General features: G+C 45.9%; 1 pseudogene; it reads right to left on the reverse strand.

The window, feature by feature from the left end:
- Positions 1–377: 377 nt before the first annotated feature.
- LOC103018631 (phosphoglycerate kinase 1-like) overlaps positions 378–18,494 on the reverse strand; it is a 53,873-nt pseudogene continuing 35,756 nt past the window's right edge.

Below are 18,494 nucleotides of genomic sequence, written 5' to 3' on the forward strand. Positions count from 1 at the left end.
CACAGCTTTGAAGACCCAACGCAGTAAAGATGTCAATTCTCCCCAAATTGATCTATAGGTTTAACACAATTTCTGTCAAAACCCCAGCAAAATTTGTGTAGGTTTTGACAAGATTATTATAAATATATGTGGAAAGGCAAAGGAATTAGAATAGCTGAAACAATTTTAGAAAAGAAGAATAAAGAGGAAGGAATCACTCTACCCAATTTTAAGATTTACTATATAACTACAGTAATCAAGACAATGTGTATTATGGAGGAATAAATACCCAGACCAATAAAACAAAATAGATAAGCCAGAGATAAATCCACACCAGTACAGCCAACTGATTTTTTTTCCAATGGATATTTTTTATTATTTATTTAATAGATCACCAACTTCATCTCCCTCCCTACCAACAACTGGCATTTCATTTTGTTTCCATGCTGAGTGGTGAAACAATGACAAAGCTAATCAGAATAAGCTACTTCATAAAGAGAACTAAGCCAACACAGCTCACTTTCTTTTAACAGGCATAATATAAATATATGCACTCTAGGATGTACAATGGTTTAGTCTCTAAGAAATTCAAATGGGAACTTGAAGAATGTAGGCAAATCCAGGGTGCAGTAAAGGTGAGCTGAGATGCCGTACAACTGTTTAAGGGTTCCTGGCGCTATATCTCTTGGCCACTAGCCAAATCTTGACATGGGGGAAGATATTAGCTAATGCCAAGTGGAGACGCAGGAAGCGCTAAGTTGACTTAGGGGCTACGCACAGGAACCAAAAGGCAGGAAAGTACTAAACATTGCTGAGAGCATCCACCACCCCAGGAAGGACTTTACCTTCCAGGAGCTCTAAACTGGCACCACCCCCAGTGCTCACATGGCTGACTTTATCCTCCGTGTTCCATTTGGCACAGCAAGTAGCAGTGTCTCCCCCACCTATGATGGTGATGCAGACCCTGGAAGTGGCTTTCACCACCTCATCCATGAGGGCTTGGGTTCCTCGGGCAAAAGCTTCCCATTCAAATACGCCCACAGGTCCATTCCACATGATCTGCTTAGCCCGACCAACAGCCTCAGCATACTTTTTGCTGCTCTCAGGACCGCAGTCCAAGCCCATCCAGCCAGCAGGTTTGCCAGAGGGCACAGTGGCTTGGCCAGTCTTGGCATTCTCATCAAACTTATCAGCAGTGACAAAGTCAACAGGCAAGGTAATCTTCACACCATTCTTCTCAGCTTTGGATATCAGGTCTTTGATGATCGTGGATACCTCTTCGTCAAACAGAGAAGTGTCAATCTCCATGTTGTTGAGCACATTAAGGAAGGTAAAGGCCATTCCACCACCAATAATCATCTCACTGACTTTGTCCAGCATATTATTGATCAGCTGGATCTTGTCTGCAACTTTAGCTCCACCCAACTTTAGATGGCCAGGAAGGGTCGCTCTGGGCTCTCCAAGGCCTTGGCAAAGTAGTTCAGCTCCTTCTTCATCAAAAAACCTCCAGCCTTCTCTGGCAGATTTACTCCCACCATGGAGCTGTGGGCTCGGTGAGCAGTGCCAAAAGCATCATTGACATAGACATCCCCTAGCTTGGAAAGCGAAGCTTGGAAGGCTTCTATTTTGGCTGGCTCAGCTTTAACCTTGTTCCCAGAAGCATCTTTTCCCTTCCCTTCTTCCTCCACATGAAAGCGAAGGTTCTCCAGCAGGATGACAGACCCAGCAGCTGTGTCAGCACAACCTTTTTCCACTTCTGGGCCCACGCAGTCCTTCAAGAACAAAACATCCTTGCCTAGCAGAGATTTGAGTTCTACAGCAACTGGTTGCCAGGAGCACTTGTCAGGCATGGGGACACCATCAGGCAGGCCCAGGTCAGCAACTGATTTTTGACAAAGGAGCAAAAGATACTCAATGGAGAAAGGATAGTTTTTTTAAAACAGAAAACGCTGGAACAATTCAATATTTATAGGCAAAAAAAAAAAAAAAAAAGAACTTCGAACCAAACCTCACACCTTATACAAAATTAACTGGAAAATGATCATAGATTTAAATGTAAAATTATAAAACTTTTAGAAGAAAACAGAGAAAACCTTCAAACCTAGGGGAAAATGAAGAGTTCTTAAATGTGACACTACAAGCACAGTCCATAAAAGAAAAAATTAAGTTGTACTTCATCAAAATTAAAATCTTTTTTTCTGCGAAAGACCCTGCAAAGAGGATGAAAAGACATGCTATAGACAAGTAGAAAATATTTGCAAACCGCACATGTGGCAAAGGGCTCATGTCTAAAACACCAAAAACTTTCAAAACTCAACACTAGCCAGGGGTTGGGGGGCGGGGGGTGGTGACTATAAAGGTGTAGCACCAGGGATATCTTTGTGGTGACAGAACTGTTCTGTATCTTGACTGTGATGGTTGTTATGTGAATTTACACATGTGAAACGATTTTGTAGACTAATATGTAAAACAAAGGAAATCTGAACAAGATCTGTGCCTTTTACTAATGTCAGTTTCCTGGCTGTGATATTGTCCTGTAGTTATGTAAGTATTACCACTGGGGGAAATTGGGTGACGGTACACACAACCTCACTGTACTATTTTTTGCAACTTTCTTCGAGTCTATAATTATTTTCAAATAAAAAGTCTTTAAAAATGGTTGACTGGATGGTCCTTACTGGTTGATAATCCTCAGGATAACTGTGACTTTCCTCTCCCACTGTAGACAGCAGATCTTCACAGGGACAGACTGAGGCTTCTATCTCTTTGTGACTTCCAGTATGCTGACCACAGATGCGTTCAATATGTTTCTAAGTGACGGCTGTCCTTGACCTCCTTTGGTTCCCTCCTCCTACTGGGATGTCTGCCCCCATGCCTTTACTTACAACTGCCTGAGGTTTCCATCAGGAGGCCCTGATGAGCCCCACTTGTTCCAGATTCTTCATATCCCACCAGTGACAGCAGGCTAGTCCAAATGAATATTCCATTCTGTACCATTCTACACCTTCCAAGGGAGGGAAGTTCTTTGAGGTGGGACCTCCTTCTGTCATGTGCACCCCTATACCTCCATCCCCTAGAATAGTGCCCAGAATAGTAGGGACTCAGAAAATATTTATGGACTGAGGGACTGACTATCCATTAAACAAATACAAAAATGAAAAGAGCAGAAACAATCTTGCATGCCAAATTAAGGAGCAGGTCTACAGGTCTCTCCCCAGGAAGGAGGCAGCAACCTCCTTTACAGGCATGTGTCTTATTCAAGGCCACCTAACACACATTCAAGGGCCACCTTGTCTGCAGCAATTGCTCCCTCGGGATTCCTACAAATACTGCAAAGAAGGGGCACTGTGCAGTGCCCTCTGTTGAATTCTGTTCAAAAGCATTTACTGAGCCATACTGCCTGCAATGGGGATTCAGAGGTGAGCAAAGCCTGCTTCCTGCCCTGAAGAAGTTCCTGGTACATTTGGGGGAGACAGACAGGCAAACAGATCATTCCAATAGGTGAGCCCAGGGTGCTAGGACACTGAGCAGAGTGGAATCCCAATCTAGCCCAGGGGTGACAGGGAAGGTTCCCCAAGGCATAAGACAGATGGGGACATGGGCAGATAATCACTCCTGAGAGCATAGTCTCTGTCAGGCTCTGGGCTAAACACCTCAGTGAGCCCTCTACTACACCAGAAGGAAAGTTTATTCTTTCTACTCACCTGAATCTGGAGAAAAAGTAGCATTAGGCAGCTAAGAGGAAGGGAAAGGGTGCTCCCAGGCCAAGACAGCATCATGAGGAAAGGCAGGGAGGTGTGCTCCACCGGATGTGCAGGGGCCCGCCAGCACAAATCACTTGTACCACTGGGTGACAACTTGACTGTGATTAAGGAGGGAAAGGAACCAGAAGAAGTTGACAGGAGCCAGACCCTGGAAAGCTTCATTTGCTGCTCCCACAAACGCCAATGGCCTTCAGACTGGGCTCTGTGGAAGCCTGGCAATCGCGGGGCTAGGCCACGGTTGCTGCAAATGTTTGGTTCAAATTTCATTCAAAATGTTTTTAGGAGAATGTTGTAGCAGATGCTGTTGGTGCCCTGCCCATATCTCCTGCTCCTTAACATTTCAGGGCACACCTGCACACTCTAAAGGGCCAGCTCTTGCATTTCTTTGACTGAGAGTTTTCTCTGACCACCAGGGTCCACTGTGCCTGGCCGCGTGGCTGGTTGCCCACACCCCACAGCCCTCAAACAATGCCGCTGGTTATAAATTACCAGCCTCATTTCCCCACAGGAGAAATAATACTGGGCCACGTGTCCAATGCTGGCTCCCAGAGTTCCCCGGTGGCATTACGCTCTGTTTGTTCATGGTGGAATTTACTCGATGATCTTCCCTTTATTGGCTGCCTTCCCTCCCCATTCTCATGCCCCCAGCCCCTGCAGGAGTTTCCTGGGAGCTCTTCCCAGATAAATAGCTTCATTTAAATCCTTGTGTCAAGGTCTGTCTCTAGGGTAGCACAAATTAAGACACACTCCCACACACACAGAGAATGTCTCTGGTAGGATTCAAAGAAACTGGTAACAGTGAAGAAAAATACTGGGGAGAACGATACTGGTTGAGGATGAGGTGGAGGGAGATTTATTTGTCACTATATATCCTTCTTTTACCTTTTGGCTTTTGGATTCTGTCCATGGATTTTTCTATTTTTTTTTAAAAAGCTACCCAAATATGTACTTTAAATCATTAAAAAGTCAACTGTAATTTTATATCAACATAGTCACATGTGCTTTATATCAAATGCTAACATATTAGAGACCACAAATGCACTAATTCATGTAGCCGGGCAAATGCTCTTGATACAGTGAGAATTGATCTTTTCTTCTGATTTGGTTCATGATTTTGAATATTTAATAAAGGTGTCACGATTAGAAAGACTGTAGCTCTGTACGGGTGATTTCTTAAACTCCAGGTCTGTGTATGCCCTCTTGCATCAATTTGTACAGATACAGGACCATGGTAAACTGAATAGCCAAATGCCGGCTGACAAAACCTAGGTGATCACATTCACTCCCCACTGCATAATGGTTAGCTGTGCAGTCAGGATAATACTGCATGAGCACCTATCTTAAATTTGAGCTACTTCTGATGTGAATTTTACATTTAACATAAACAATGAAAGCAGTTAGATATTGTTAATGATTCAATATTAGACTCAACATTTTCTCCTACTCTGCATTCAAGATCTTGGATTTGTTTAATTAAGAGCATTCCGAGATGGCAAGGCAAGATGTGTAAAAACAAAACGTAAAGATGTTTCTAGTTTTATTACTTATATCTTGAGCCAAACTTTCTCAACACTGGGCAACAGAAACAAATACAGGAATAAATTGGAGGCTGAGGCTGATCTAAAACTGCAGGTGCACCATAATCAAAAAGTCTACAAATAATAAATGTTGGAGAGGGTGTGGAGAGAAAGGAACCCTCCTACACTGTTGGTGGGAATGTAAAGTGGTGCAGCCACTATGGAGATCAGTATGGAGGTTCCTTAAAAAACTAGAAGTAGAGTTGCCATATGATCCAGCAATCCCACTCCTGGGCATATATCCAGAAAAGATGAAAACTCTAACTTGAAAAGATACATGCACCCCAATGTTCATTGCAGCACTATTTATAATAGCCAAGACATGGAAGCAACCTAAATGCCCATCGACAGATGAATGGATAAAGATGTGGTACATATATATAATGGAATATTAGTCAGCCATAAAAAAGAATGAAATAATGCCACTTGCAGCAACATGGATGGACCTGGAGATTATCATACTAAATGAAGTAAGTCAGACAGAGAAAGACAAAGTATATGATATCACTTATAGATAGAATCTAAAAAAATGATACAAATGAACTTATTTACAAAACAGAAATAGACTCACAGACACAGAAAACAAACTTATGGTTACCAAAGGGGAAAAGGGCGGGGGAGGGATAAATTAGGAGTTTGGGATTAACAGATACACACTACTATAGATAAAACAAGGACCTACTGTATAGCATAGGGAACTGTATTCAATACCTTGTAATAACCTATAATGGAAAAGAATCTGAAAAAGACCATATATATATATATATATGAATCACTTTGCTGTACACCTGAAACTAAACTAACATTGTAAATCATCTATACTAAAATAATTAACGAATTAAAAAATAAAAACTGCAAGTGCATCCATGACCATAAGTGTCAAATGTTTATGCTTTTGAAAATAGCCTCATCATTCAGAGCGGCTGGCTTTAGAGCAAGCAAATGTTATAAACATATGCCTGTAAAGTACATGTCTACCAATAAAATAACTTCCCATCTTTCTTCTACTGGTGTTCAATGCAATATTTTACTTGAAAAACAAGTTACATTTCCAGATGCTTGGGCCTCTGTTGTGGATAACAGCGACCAGTGGAGGCTCCTGGCTAGACCAGGGCTGTGGTCAGATGCGTGTGTTTCAGGCAGGCCGCCCCAAAGGCCGGATGGATTGGGGGTTTCAGGGAGTGAGCCTGCGGTCCTCTGCATCCTGGAAAACCACCTGGGAGGTAGCGGAAAGTCAGGCTGGAGACTGATTTGGCATTGAAAGCTTGACAGAGGGTGGTGATGTCTCGGGTGCGGGTGCGACAGTCCAGGGAAAACGCGTTGAATAAGAAGAGAAATAGTCAAGTGTAAGGCCTGAGAAGCAACGCCATGACGCCATCGACCCGTCTCCCCGCAGGCATAAGCACTGACTTCACAGCCAGACCAAAATCACCTCCAGGAGTAGGATTTTGGATTCAACCTCCTTGAATAAGGAGGCCCTAAAATAAAACTGCATATATAGCTGCTGTGCTATAAATGCTTCTTGGTTGATGTATTCCAAAAGACAAAGGATTGTATTACAACAAGAGTCCCATTCAAACAAATTAATCAAAATTTCCATATTATATCCAGACTTGCTTAAATGTCTCTACCTAGACAAAGATAGCAATTGGCACTTTAAAGAAAAATTATTATGATTTTTTTTTAATTGGGAAGGGTCTACATACACCAGCTACTTTTAAATGGGATCTTTTCTCATCAATGAATGAAAGAGAGAAAAAAGAGAGGGAGGGAGGGAGGAAGGAAGGAAGGAGGGGAGGGAGGGAGGGAGGAAGGAAGGAAGGAAGGAAGGAAGGAAGGAAGGAAGGGAGGGAGGGAGGGAGGGAGGAAGGAAGGAAGGAGGGAAGGGAGGGAGGGAGGGAGGGAGGGAGGAAGGGAGGGAGGAAGGGAGGGAGGGAGGGAGGGCATAGTTCGCATTTAACCAGGCCCCTCAGAAGCCACATCACATAGAGGAACATAATGACTACTCCCCCGAACATCTTGGTTTCTTTCCCCACAGCTAATAATTCATAACTGGACTCTGAATAATTCCTTTCTTCTCTCTCCCCGCCTGCTCCACTCCTGTCCCCAACCCCTTCCTGGTTTCCAAAGCAAAGCCTGGGCCTCCCTGTGTGGCGCTCACCAGCCAGCTTAAGAGAGTCCCCCAGCTCATCTTCTGGGACCCAGCCCCGTGCAGCTACACCCTGAAGGGTCACAGTGGGGGGCCTGGGGGAGGACCTCAGCCTCCTTTCATATTGAGTGTGCGCTTGCCCTCCTGGTTTCTTTTCCTGGATGGGGACAGAACCACAAAATCAGAGAAATGTCCTCTGCGGAGACGTGATTCCTGTCCTTCCCCTCCTAGGGGGACATCCCTGCCACCCTCACTGTCACTGTCATCCCTGCTGGCTGGACTCTGACCCATGTGGCTAGGCTGGGGACACGGAGGTCCCTCAGGTCCTCTCTCTGTCCCCATTGCTATCTGTGCAAACACTGGTTGAGATGGATGTCACAGGAAGCTTGGACCAGGAAAGAAGTCACAGAAGGGCAGTGCTGTAGGGGAGGGAGAGAGGGAGGAGGGTGCTGCCTTGGGGTGAGTGGGGCCCTCCAGAGCCATCCCAAGCACAGGCCTCGGGTCCACAGCTCCACAATCGGGGAGTTAAGGAACCTAAGCTTCAGGGGCCCTCGCTTGCATTTCCAAAACCCTGTGCTTAATTTCATATTTGTAATCTCATATTTTTCCTTATAGAAGGCATTCCCACATTTTGAAGACTTCAAGGACCCCTTAACCAGAGCCAGCCCTTGCCACCAGCTGATTTTGAACCACTTTTCTCCTGCTGCCACCTGCCAGGATTGCTCTCCACACCTGGCCACTGCTAGTTTCCCAAATCACTACTTCCCCCACTCACTGGGTTCTAGGCACTGGTCTCCTGATTCCTTGAACACACCAGGCGGTGGCCAAGGCATCAGGGCCTTTGCACTGGCTGTTCCCCCTTCGTGGAATGTTTCCCAGCTCCCCTCCCAGGTGCTCACCTCCTTGGTGTTGACTCAGGTGGTACATTCTCTGTGGACTTCCCTGTGGAACCTGCTGTTCCCTTCCCCCTGCACTCACCCTTACCCTCTTTACCCTGCCAATTTTCCACGTCATTTGTCATCTGTTTACACACTTCAGAATCTAGTTATTTACTTTTTCTGTCTCCCCTACCCTCCCCACACTAGAATGGAAGCTCCATGAAGAAAGGGAAATTCAATATTGGTTTTGTTCATTGGTGAGTTCCTAGCACCTAGTACATAGTACATAGTAGTCACTTGGTTAGTATTTGTCTTATAAATGCATTAAGTTGCAGAGCCTGAGGCAAGGACCCTGCCTGCTGTAGTTGGGGGCTGGCTCTGGCCAAATGAGAGAAGGTTGCTTCTCAGAGGTGACTTGGCTTTATGGGCTGGGCCAGGGCCCGGGCCCACAAGCTGAGGCCATGGGCACCAGTACATCCTGAGCCTGCCTGTCTGCTGCAGGAGGCATCGTCTGGCCCTGGACAGTGCTGCCACCTAAGAATGAGTGTTCCCCAGAAACGGTGAGGCTAGGATGGGGAGGGGCTGGAGCGTGTGTGTCTCATCGGGGCTGGGAACCGGGGAACTTTCAGGAGCGTGTCCACTCCTACAAAAGTACAGCCAGTTACCAATAGAGCAAAGTGCAAAGATGTTTATTCAGAGCTGGTGCTAATTTCCTGCCTTCGCACATCTGGCGGACACCCACTGGCCTGACTGCGGGGGGTGCAGTGGTGAAGCACCCAGGAATGAAGGCCTTGTGTCATTTTCACCCCCGCCCCGAGGACACATCACTGAGTGGTATTTGATCCTGGCGCCGGGAAAAGGGCGTGTGTCTATGAGGTACAGGGAGTGGGTGACACCAAGATGTCCACGGAGCCCGTGATCCCCAGGCAGCTAGTCAGGACCCCCTCCCCCTGCAGACAATGCTGATGACATGATCCGGGCTTTATCTAGCAGCTTAGGGTTGCCAAAGCTTTTGTCATAGCCTCTTTCATTTCGTGGTCATCTAAACCTGGAAGAAAGACAGACCAGGAAACCATCCTGTTTTCCACAGGAAGAACGTGAGGCTGAGTAGTTAAGGGGTGCGGGGGTCACAGAGCCAGCACACGTCGAGACCGGACAGGCTGCGCCCTGTCCTGTGTGCTCAGCGACAGGGGCCTCTGACACTCCGGGTTTAACACTGGTGGCAACTATTTCCCAAAACCTCCAAGCCACCTGAGTGCAGAGACTTATCCCTGGGGCTGCATGAGGGGTGAGTCACTCCACAGGCAGAAGAGCGACACTGGCCTCTCAGCACCCAGAGCACACCTGCCAGCTATTCTCTAATCCCTAATGGGCCACGGTGATTACCAAAAAAGAACAAAAACAAAACCACTGTTTCTTTTTGAAAAATGGTCATCAACTGAGAGTCAGTAAAAATTGAAGAGGCAATCATGGGGTGAGGGGGGGGGTGGTAATTTCATGATCAGGAGAAGCATGGCTGTGATGGCAGGAGCATTTGCAGCTGTCTTCTCTTCCGCACTTGCCAGGGGTCAGACCTGGTGCTACGTGCTTGACACATGTATCTCATTTACGCCTCCCAACTGCTCCGTGACTGGGTAATATTGTTATTACCATTTAACAGATAGGGAAAATGAGGCCTAGAGATGCATTCTGTGCTTAAAGCCTTACAAGTGTTAAGTGGTGGAGCCCAGACTCAAAGTTTGAGTCTGTGGCAAAGCCTGTGTTCTTAAAGTCTACATCGTATGCATTGTATGGCCCCTCCGTGCAAATGTCTTCTAGCAGCTGCATGGGCTCCCACACTTCTGAAGTCACCCACAGATGAGAGCAGTCTCAGACTGCATCCTATCTCTTCTCTCAATTTATTCTGTCTGTCTCTGCCTCTCTGTCTCACTCTGTCTGTCTCTTTCTCCTCCCCTCCCCTCTCCCCACTCTTCCTCCTCTTATCTCAGGGCCTTCTTCTCCTACCTTCTCTTTCTTGGGCTGACTGGGAAAAATCAAAATTCTCTCTCCTGATCATGCAGAATAATCCATTCATTCAACAGATGGTTTGGGGTGACTGTTTTGTGCCAGGCCCTGTTCTAGACACTGGGCACATGGCAGTGAACAAAACTGATGTGAATCCCTGACTTAATGACGTGATCGTGCTTGTGGAGAGATGGACAGAAAACACATGTGAGGGCAAGTCAGGCAGGTGCTGCTGAGGGGGAAATAAGGCAAGGGGAGGTGGAAGGTCGGGATGGGGCCATGTTTTAGAGATGTGGGGATGAGGGGAGGCCTCCCTGAAGACAAGGCATCTGGGTCAAGGCCAGAGTCCAGTGAGGGGGGAGTCATGTGACTGACAAACATCCCCAGTGACGGGAATGAGCTTGGCATTGTCACCAGATTTAGCAAAAAAAGAAAAGAGAAAGAAAGCAAAAGTTGGACACTCTGTTAAATTTAAATTTCAGATAAACAAGAAGTAATTTAACTTGGGACATACTTATACTAAAAAATCATTTGTTGTTTATCTGAGACTGAAATGTAACTGGGAAACCTGTATTTTATCTGGCAACCCTAGCCTTGGATGTTTAAGGAGCAGCAAGAGACCAGTGTGGCCAGAGAGGAGGCAGCAAGGCGAGGACGGAGGAAGGTGACGGAGGGGGAAACTGGCAGAGGGGAGGGGGGTTGATATTTCATGCCCAGAGAAGCCATCTAGATATGCTTCCAGATTTTCAGTGCAATTTTCTCCCGGCTGTTCAAGAGAAAAACGTGTGCTAAGAGCTGTGAAAGAGGATATGGGAGAGAACGCATCGCAGGGGCAATTAATCTAGCCTGGGTCATAAAGACATTTATGTCTGCAGCATCTGTTCTCCAAAGAAGGTGAAACCCCGGGAAACCCCCAGCATCAACGTGATGTTGGTCTTTTACCCAGCACAGAAGCTGGATCCCGAGCAGACTAACTGAAGGGGACGGCATGGGGTGTGAACCGGGAGCCCAGAGACGAAGTCGTAGAAGGTCTGGGGCCTCCCCACCTCCCCTCATGATGGGCTACGGTGGGGAGGTGGAGTTGCAGGTCGGTCAGGCCTCCTGGGCCCCTGGTGGCTGTGGGCAGCTGGGAGTCGAGCACTTGCCATTGGCGGGAGCAGCTGATTTGGGTATCTGAGCTGGGAGGAAACCTTTGGGACTGATCTGAGCCGTAAGTATTAAGGCTGAAAAACAGAAAACACCCTTTGAGGTTAAAATGTAAATAACCCAAGGGGCCTCATCCTGGCTGACTCTAGGATGTAGAGAGCAGCCAGATAGATGAGAGTAGACATTTCAGGGAAATTCCACTATAAACCCAAATACCTACTTCACAGATCACCTTGAGAATTAAATGAGGTGATGGATGTAAAACACTGGGCTTGGTACCTATGACATTAAATATTCGATGTCCCTTCTCCTTTCTAACAAAAGGAGTTACCACCCTTCCCAAGTCCTGGGACCTGCGTGGACCTGGAGGGCCTCACAAAAATAAAAAACAGTGAAACTAATGTTGGATCCCGGGCAGCCTTGAAGCTCAGCACCACATCTGGATCACTTCCCTTTCCTGTAAATAATCCTCATGTGACCCCATGAGATTAGAGCATGGCATATAGCAGCTGCCTAATACATTTTGCTCAGTGAATAGCATGGAAATAAATGGCCTCCTTCTTAAGGTTCTCCTGTAGTTGGATTTCTCACATTCAAACCATCAGAAGAGGAAGTAGAGCTGCCTGAGTGGGGCTATTAGAGAATTAAGAGCAAGCTGTCCCCGCCCTTCCCAGTTCAGGGACATTGCTTCATCGCCCTAGTGAAATGCAGGCCAGGGAAGCCACGGCGGCGGCACCGCAGTTGCCTTATAAGGACATTCACCAAGCCTGCCAGGTGTGTCATCCCGAAGTCCAAGAGGAGGCCGATGACAGCCCCAGTGAGCCAAGGCCTGGGTGAGTGAAGCAGCCTCAGAAAGCCACATGGGTGGCAAGTGAGAGTTTTCTCACTTCCCTCCCCCCTTACATGTTTCCATATGTTTTAAATTATTATCTCATTTACCTTGGCAATTGAGAAAAGGATTTCTGAGTTTAAAAAAAAAAAAAAAAAAAAAAAGTTCGGACTTCCCTGGTGGCACAGTAGTTAAGAATCCGCCTGCCAATGCAGGGGACATGAGTTCAAGCCCTGGTCCGGGAAGATCCCACATGCTGCGGAGCAACTAAGCCCGTGCGCCACAACTACAGAGCCTGCGCTCTAGAGGCCACGAGCCACAACGACTGAGCCAGCAAACCACAACTACTAAGGCCTGCGTGCCTAGAGCCCGTGCTCGCAACAAGAGAAGCCACGGCAATGAGAAGCCCGCGCACCGCAACGAAGAGTAGCCCCCGCTCGCCGCAACTAGAGAAAGCCCGTGCGCAGCAACGAAGACCCAACACAGCCATAAATAAATAAAATAAAATAAATAAATTAAAAAAAAAAAAAGGTTCTCATAAGCTATCACTTCAGTAGTGAAGGAAAGTCTCTCTACTTTTTTGGGAGGCGTGGGGAACAGGGCTGTGGCAACAAAATAAAGAAAATGAAGGTCTGTGGAGAGATCCCCTTGAGAATTAACACACAGCAGTGCCTCCAAGACAAGACAATATCCACAGTGATAGAGAGCCTCACCACAAGGGCGGCCACAGGGAGACCCAGGCTCCTCCTCTTGTCTCCCAGCAAAGACCAGCCAGCGATGGGTGGCCTCGGAGAAAAGTGGGCCTTTTGAAATATACTAAGGGGAACGAAGGAGCAGTAGGCCTGACCAGAGGTGGCATACAGTCGTAGTTAAGAGATTGGATTTTGAAATCATATAGATCTTGACTTTGCCACTTTAGCTGGGTGAACTTGAGCAAGTTAATTAATCTTTCTAAGTCTTACTTGCCCCTTGTGAAGTATCTGTTCATTTAACAAACATCTACAAAGCATTCCAATGCTTTACATTAACTCATCGAATTTTCATAAACAGCCTGTGAAGTAGACCCTATTATTATCCCCATTTTCCAGATGAGGAAAGTAACCTGCCCAAGGTCACACAGCCAGTCATTGGCAGAACAAGAATTTGACCCCAGATAGTTGGGCTCCTGGGCCTGTGCCCTAAAGCCCTAAGCTCTGCTGCTGAGAGTTTATTCAGCACCTGGGGTTGGGGAGCGGGGAGTTCTGGAGGATTCAGTGGACCTGGTAATGTAAGAGCTCTCACCACAGTGCCCTGCGCGTGGTAAATGCCCAGTGAATGTGCCCTATTATTACCCCCCCCCCACCCCCCGTTAATCTCCCTGTTAAGTAGTGGGAGAATACCCAGAGCAGACTCTGAGAGGAAGATTCTAAGGGCAGGTGGTTTAGTAAGACCGGCCCTGGAAGAAACTGATAGGAGAGTGAGGGAAGCAGGCCATGGAAAGGGAAGGACCCAAGGTTGTGAGATTTCAGGCGGAGTCTCACAAGGGAAAGACTTGTGAGTTTGTCCCCATCGAGGCAAGGAGCTGGACTTCATGCTCACAAACTCTGTCAGCCCCTGGCTAAGGGGGGCCCTGAGGGAATGGAAACTCCCAGGCACCTCTGGGCTCTGCACCTGTGGGCAAAGCAGTGTAGTTACCAGGTGGCAGTCTTCCAAAGAGAGTGGCTGGTGTGGGACAATTAGAAGAAAAGCAGCCCCCCAACTCACCACTGCAGTTGGTCCCTAGGTTGGAACTGATATTCATCATCTCCTTCCTCCACCATTCTTTCTAGATTCCCCCCACTCTCCACCAGCACTTCTACTGGTCTAGGTGGCTTGTTTGCTGAAATGGACAGACTTTTATCCCTGAAGAGTCTGAACCCTTGGTTACCATGTTCTTATAGGTTTGTAGCTGCAATAATTGCCCGTCTACAGCTAAAACTGGGCACCAAGATATGGTCCCAATAAATCCTCTAATTTCCAGACCTATTCCTTCCTGTCCCCATGATGCAGCAGCAACCCTACCTCCTCATGAAGATCAGTGTCATCTGCTCTGCCGTGATGGGTATATACGTTGTTCTCATTTCTGTAACCATGGTGATTCCATTTCACGGGCCCATTGTGCTGGCACTGGGAAGGCCGAGAGAAGGTCACGTCATCCTGTCCAGCTGATTGTTGAGTCCCTGATTCTATAGTAGATTCTCTCTGGTGGGCATTCATAGATGATGTAACAATCCCTACACTTTGGGCCCCCTCTGTATGCTCTTCTCCCATATCATCACCTCATCCCCAATCTTCCAGTCTTGCTCCATCCAAACCCCTGACCCACCAGCCGAACCACTTGCCACAGCTCAGGACTCACAGCATAGTCTTAGCTAAAGCCATTTCTCTCTCTTCACAAACTGGAAGACTAGTACAGTGCCTGCAGCTCTGGCCATGGGGAGGATTTTCTCCTGCCCTCCTATTCTTTTCAGAGTCCCCTGAGTGGAGCTGTAATGCAGAACAGTCTGTTTTCAGCTCACACCAACAGACCCAGTCAACCCCTCCATGAGTTAGGCCTGGATTTTCTTTTCTTCCTTTGCCAACTGGTCATAGGAAACCCTTGGCCATCGGCATGAGCTTAGAGAGAGGCATCAATGCGACATAAGCAGGTGATATGTGAGACTGTTCAACTTGGTCAGTTAGTGTTCTCATGCCCTCTGGACCTGCCCAGGCCCACTCCTAGCTGCACCATGATCACTTTAAGATGAATTATGCTGGGCTTCTCCAGCCTTATGACTCGGTGGGAATAACAGCCCTCAGTCCATGATAGGTAGCTCTGGATGCACATGTATTTGACGACTTCTGGCAAGATGCCAGATGTTCAGTAGCCTGCCAAGAGCTTCCATTCAAAAAGTGCATAATTTCTTGCAACAGATAGCATGTCCTTGCTCCAGAGCCTAGAGATCTGCACTGCAACTCCCCCAATGCAACTTGTCAGAGACACCACACGGTGCTCTCATTTATCACAAGATTCCTCCAACACTATGGGATTTTCCAGTTCACATAGTATAAGCAGGACAGCTTATACTACAGCCTGGACCTGCTGCAGAGCCCCCTCTTGCTCTGAGACCCAATCAAAATTGCCAGCAACATGAGTCCTCTGATAAATGGGATGGAGCAGTTGTCCCAAGTGCAACAGATATTGCCTCCAGCACCTGCAGGACTTCCGAAGAGCTGTGCTTCTTTCATGGTTGTAAGAGGTGCAGATGCATTCACTGGTCCTTTACCTTGGAGAGAATGTTCAGCATAGTCCAGAACACTGGAGCCTAAAAACTTTACCAGTATGGCTGTCCCCTGGAATCTCTGTAGGGTTTATTTCCAACATTCTAGAACACATGTATCCTCCCAGGACATCCAGAGATGCCACTTTCAGTTTACCAGGTCCAATCAACATAAAGACATCAACATGGTGGACCAAAGGGCAAAGCACTTACAGTTTCCTAAGAAGGAAAAAGGATGAAGTTCCAGGAGCCATTGTTAGATGAGCATGTCATCAACGCCAAGGAAAAGTGTAAACTTGTATTAGTTAACCTTTTGTGATTAGGTAGAAAAGAAATTAGTGATCAATAGGAACCGGCGAGGGTTCTCTAAGACCAAGTCAGGCCAAGAGCACATGGGGAGGAGCAAAATAAAAACCGGAAATCAGTTCACTTTGTCTTGGTAATGAGTAAATAAAATAAAATAATGATTGAGAGGAGTATAGGTAGAAGAGAGAAAACAAATGGATAAAATGTTTATTATTTGCAGATTTCATATACCCACACAATTCTTAACCACTGATAGTTGGAAATTAAACGTAATTTGTTCCCCTTTACTGGCGCAGGAATGGACTGTGAAAATGTTATCTTGTGTTTCTTAGGAGTTAGTGAAAGCTGGGGTCAAAAACGTAGGACAAATTCCACATGATGCAAGGCTCTGCCACCAGGGGCTAATCCACCAAGCCAAGATGCCTCATGATGAAAAATTATCCCATATGGCAACGTGTTCCCCAAATGCCAGCAGAGATAAATCTCTCATATTGCTCTTTCAATCAACAAGAAGAAAAACTTTCCCCCTAACTGGCATTACCTATGGTTTTTGCTGTTTCAAGAATAATATACCACACTGCTCATTGTAAAATCTTCAAAATATGAAATAGAGAGTGGAAGTCACTAAAAAGTCTAACTTGATCCAGTGATAATTACTGTTAATGGCTTAATACTACTCTTTTACTATTTTCTTGCTGAATGAAAGAATGAAAGGATGGGTGGATGGGTAGATGGATAAAATGCTTTATAACCTGCCTCTTTCACTTGATATATTGCGTGCATTTTTCCTTGTAGAAACACATATCTAGGGATTTGCTTCTCTTCTAACAAGTGCATAATATTCCATTATATGGCTGTACCATGATTTATTTAACCATATCATTATGATAAAAGCTTGACTTATTTGCATTATTAACTATTCTATTATTAATGTTGCAATTACTATTCTTTCACATAAACTTGGTACCCTTATCTGATTATTCCTAGAGGACAGAGTCCTGGGATTGTTGGGTCAAAGATCATGTAAATTCTAAATTTTGAATTATTATTGCTTAATTGCCCTTAGGAAGGGTTCTACAAATTTACACTCCTGCCAACAGTGCAAGTCGCTGTTTTCCCCACCTCCTGCAAACAGTAGCTTTCATTTTGTACATGGAGATTACGCCTCTGCCACATGTTTCATGGTCATTGGTATTGTTTTTTTTGTAAATTCTTTTGTAAATTGTCTATCATCTTTGGTCAACTTTTCTCTTAGGGAATTTGTCTTTTTATTATTGATTCATAAGTGCAAAATACTCATTAGGAAAATAATCCTTTGTAATATGGGGAGATATTTTTAGAAAGCTATTTTAATGAAATAAATATTCCTGGCTAATGGGGAAAGACATAATATTGTGATTTAATAATTGGCCATTCATATACCGAGATCCTCCTCTGCCCTATGCATAGAAGATATGCACTGCACAGAAGGTACATAGAAGATGCAGACAGATGCATCTTCCCCGCGCTCGGGTTGTTGATTTTTTAAAGTAAGAGATAAACCAAGTGATAAATAAATAAATAGATGCCACATAGTATGAAATGTCATAAGAGAGTTACAGGCAAGGTTCACTGAGGGCCCAACAGGCTCTGGTCTGGAAGAGCAGTAAAGGCTCCAGCTTTCTTCCCTGGTTATCCTGGTTATCTTCTGTCATTGTCTTAGGCTATTTGTATTTTTCTTTCCTTTTTTTTTTTTTTTTCTTGGTTTCAGCAAAGCATTTTTTTAATTGAAGTATATTTGATTTACAATGTTGTGTTAGTTTCAGGTATACAGCAAAGTGATTCAGTTATACATATATATGTGTGTGTGTGTGTGTGTGTGTGTATTCTTTTTCATATTCTTTTCCCCTATAGGTTATTTTCTTATTGATTTGTAAGCAGGTTACTCTGATGTACTATCTTTAGAAACAGCATCTTGGACTCTGCTGGGATGTTCTGAATTCAGAAACATGGGAGCGTGCGGGTGTTGGGAGAGATGGTAATTTCCATTTAACAACTTCACCTCGTCCATCTCCTGTTCCTGTCAGAGAACGCACGGGCCTGGAGGGAGGTTCCCGTGAGAGCCAAGCCTCAGATCACTGGAGTGATACACCAAGCCCAACTCGGGAATGGCGCTTTACACTGAATGAGTTTAGGCTGAATCCCCAAAGCAACTGGCAGGCTTCGAGGAGCTTTAAGGAGGGGAGTTACACCTCCTATTTGTGCTGTGGAAGCACTTTAGCTGCTGTGTGTAGGGTGGGTTCAAGGGGAGCAAACTGGAAGGCAGGGGGACCCCTGAGAGAGCTGCTATAGGATGGAGAGGCAGGGCCTGAACTGAGGTTCACGCATGGAGTGGAAAGACATGGAGGGAACTGGCGACTCTTTGCACGTGGAGGATGGTGAGGGTGAGCGATGGTGCCATTCACTGAGTTAGAAGGCGGATGGGGAGAAGCAAGTTTGGGAGGAGTTTAGTTGAGAAGAGGCACCTGCGGGACTCTGAATGACGACACCCAGGAGGCAGCCGCATTCGCGAGTCCAGAGCCTACGGCCAGCTCCCAGTTGGAAC

The sequence above is a fragment of the Balaenoptera acutorostrata genome, chromosome 1 (assembly GCF_949987535.1).
Source record: "Balaenoptera acutorostrata chromosome 1, mBalAcu1.1, whole genome shotgun sequence".
Taxonomy (NCBI): Eukaryota; Metazoa; Chordata; class Mammalia; order Artiodactyla; family Balaenopteridae; genus Balaenoptera; species Balaenoptera acutorostrata.